Source organism: Staurois parvus, unplaced genomic scaffold, assembly GCF_062004578.1.
Source record: "Staurois parvus isolate SC_StPar_1 unplaced genomic scaffold, SC_StPar_1.0 ptg000191l, whole genome shotgun sequence".
NCBI classification, from domain to species: domain Eukaryota; kingdom Metazoa; phylum Chordata; class Amphibia; order Anura; family Ranidae; genus Staurois; species Staurois parvus.
This window is the reverse complement of record NW_028317987.1, coordinates 2,709,165-2,712,703: the sequence shown is the minus strand read 5'-3', so window position 1 is coordinate 2,712,703 and position 3,539 is coordinate 2,709,165. Positions and strand designations below refer to the sequence as shown.

At 47.6% G+C, this 3,539-nt stretch overlaps 1 protein-coding gene across 1 annotated transcript in view; it reads left to right on the top strand.

The window, feature by feature from the left end:
* Positions 1-3,539, top strand: part of LOC149461864 (uncharacterized) — a 309,357-nt gene that overhangs the window by 273,639 nt on the left and 32,179 nt on the right. The gene's annotated exons all lie outside the window — the stretch shown is intronic.

Here is a 3,539-nt window from a genome sequence, read left to right as displayed (position 1 = left end):
GTGACCTCCCAGAATCCTCCTCACCTCTCTGGTCAGGTCTGTGTGTTATTAATAGAGATGAGTGATGTCATGTGACCTCCCAGAATCCTCCTCACCTCTCCGGTCAGGTCTGTGTTTTATTAATAGAGATGAGAGTGATGTCATGTGACCTCCCAGAATCCTCCTCACCTCTCCAGTCAGGTCTGTGTTTTATTAATAGAGATGAGAGTGATGTCATGTGACCTCCCAGAATCCTCCTCACTTCTCCGGTCAGGTCCATGTATTATTAATAGAGATGAGAGTGATGTCATGTGACCTCCCAGAATCCTCCTCACCTCTCCAGTCAGGTCTGTGTTTTATTAATAGAGATGAGAGTGATGTCATGTGACCTCCCAGAATCCTCCTCACTTCTCCGGTCAGGTCCATGTATTATTAATAGAGATGAGAGTGATGTCATGTGACCTCCCAGAATCCTCCTCACCTCTCCGGTCAGGTCTGTGTTTTATTAATAGAGATAAGAGTGATGTCATGTGACCTCCCAGAATCCTCCTCACCTCTCCGGTCAGGTCTTTGTTTTAATAATAGAGATAAGAGTGATGTCATGTGACCTCCCAGAATCCTCCTCACCTCTCCGGTCAGGTCTGTGTTTTATTAATAGAGATGAGAGTGATGTCATGTGACCTCCCAGAATCCTCCTCACCTCTCCGGTCAGGTCTGTGTTTTATTAATAGAGATAAGAGTGATGTCATGTGACCTCCCAGAATCCTCCTCACCTCTCCGGTCAGCAGGTAGATGATCTCCAGGGTGAGGTTTAGTATCTTCTCAGTCATGTGACTCCGGTCCTCCTCCATCCTCATTGGTGCCATCATGTGATCTATACAGGTCTCCTTGTAGACGGATAACTTTGGGAAATGAAAGTTAAATGAATTACACTCACCGGCCACTTTATTAGGTCCACCTTGCTAGGGCCAAGAAAATCCCCCCCACCATGACACCACCAGCCTGAACCATGAATACAAGGCAGGATGGATCCATGCTTTCATGTTGTCTATGCCAAATTCTGACCCCACGATCTGAATGGCACAGCAACCAATCTGCCCATTCTCCTCTGACATCAACAAGGCATTTTCCTCCACACAACTGCCGCTCACTGGATATTTTCCTTTTTTTGGACCATTCACTGGAAACCCTAGAGATGGTTGGGTGTGAAAATCCCAGGAGGTCAGCAGTTTTTGAAATACCCAGACCAGCCTGCCTGGCACCAACAACTACACCATATTCAAAGTCACTTAAATCCCCTTTCTTCCCCATTTTGTTGCTCAGTTTGAACTTCAGCAAGTCATCTTCACCACATCTAGATGCCTAAATGCATTGAGTTGCTGCCATGTGATTGGCTGATTAGCAGTTTGTGTTACCCAGCAATTGAACAGGTGGACCTGATAGGGTGGCCAGTGAGTGTATTTGGATGGTATTGGTCACACAATAATAGGATGTGGATGTGAGGGGGGAATAGGAGGGTTGCTGGACATCTAACCACCTCAATACCGGACACTTCCACCCCCTTCCTGACCAGAACACTTTTCAGATGTCAGTGCTGTCGCAGTTTGGATGACAATTATGCGGTCATATACAGTACTATTCTAGGCTCTGCCTAGTCTGGGCAAAAATTGTGTCCCATTCCAACGTGTCCAACTGCATGAAAATCCATCCAAATTCAATATAAATCCCTCATAAATACTGAATAGAAAAATAAAATCGATATTAATAGTTCTTTTATATCAGTTGATGTGCTTGTGCCTCTCCAATCACACTGCGCCAACCGACCGTGCGGAATAAAGTGCCTTGTGCCTCTCCAATCACACTGCGCCAACCGACCGTGCGGAATAAAGTGCCTTGTGCCTCTCCAATCACACTGCGCCAACCGACCGTGCGGAATAATGTGCCTTGTGCTCCTCCAATCACACTGCGCCAACCGACCGTGCGGAATAAAGTGCCTTGTGCCTCTCCAATCACACTGCGCCAACCGACCGTGCGGAATAATGTGCCTTGTGCTCCTCCAATCACACTGCGCCAACCGACCGTGCGGAATAATGTGCCTTGTGCTCCTCCAATCACACTGCGCCAACCGACCGTGCGGAATAAAGTGCCTTGTGCCTCTCCAATCACACTGCGCCAACCGACCGTGCGGAATAAAGTGCCTTGTGCCTCTCCAATCACACTGCGCCAACCGACCGTGCGGAATAAAGTGCCTTGTGCTCCTCCTTTCATCAAAGTGCTCCCCTCCAGTACTCCCCCTCACTGCTCCCCCTCCAGTGCTCCCCCTCAGTGCTACCCCTCCAGTGCTCCCCCTCCAGTGCTCCCCCTCAGTGCTACCCCTCGAGTGTAACCCCTCCAGTGCTCCCCCTCCCCACCACAGGATGTGGACTCTTACACTGGAATAAGAGTCCTATGTGCTGTGTCATGGTCCTGGTTAGTCTGGAGCTTGTAGTTCTCCTGGATGATTGTGTACAATTCCCCCCCCAATATATCATACAAGTGATGGTTCATCTCATGATGTATGCAGGGAGGAGATAACAACAATCACCCACATGGTGTCATTCCATTTATTACAAACTTCCTTTACAGCAAACCATATACACTCACATTTGTATATAATATACAAGCAAAATGTCCGACCGAAAGTGTCCCATCCACATGAGTCTCACCATTCGGGAATTACATCACCGCAGCTGTCACTGACGCATTTCCCCTCCTCTAGGGGGCTGTAAGAGGATTGGCTGCTGGTGGTAGATGGTCTTATTTATACTGTGTGTCTCCATATCTCCGAGCCCACTTCCCCTTCCTGTCCTAACCCGGTGTCACCTCCGTTTCCTCCCGTGGCCTTGCGTGGTCATGCAACACGGAACCCAAATGACATTTGTAACATTTTTTTAGACAGAGATTTCTTTTGGTGGTGCGGTATTTATTCACCACTGGGGGGGAGGGAAGGGGAGATTTAATTTATTGATAAACAAACAAAAAAAGAACAATAATTTTGAAGTAAAAAACTTTTTTCTTCATTTGTTATAACATTTTGCAAAAAAAACATTTTTCTCTTTCACTGATGGGCATTGATGAAGCTGCATTGATGAACAGGCACTGATAGGTGGCACTGATTTGCAGCACTAATGTGCACTGATATGCTGCACTGATGGGGATGCAATGATGGGCACTGATATGCTGCACTGATGGGGCTGCACTGATGGGGCTGCAATGATGGGCACTGATATGCTGCACTGATTGGGCTGCACTGATGGGGATGCAATGATGGGGCTGCACTGATATGCTGCACTGATGGGCACTGATTGGGCTGCACTGATGGGGCTGCACTGATGGGGCTGCACTGGTGGGCACTAATAATCACAGTAAATGTCCCCTGTCACAGGAAAGCCGGTTATCAGTTTTCCTTTCCTCAGACAGTGACAGCGCTGAGGACAGGAAATCCCAATAACCAGCTTTTGTTAACATGTGATCAGCTGTGATTGGATACAGCTGATCACATGGTAAAGAGACAACATCAT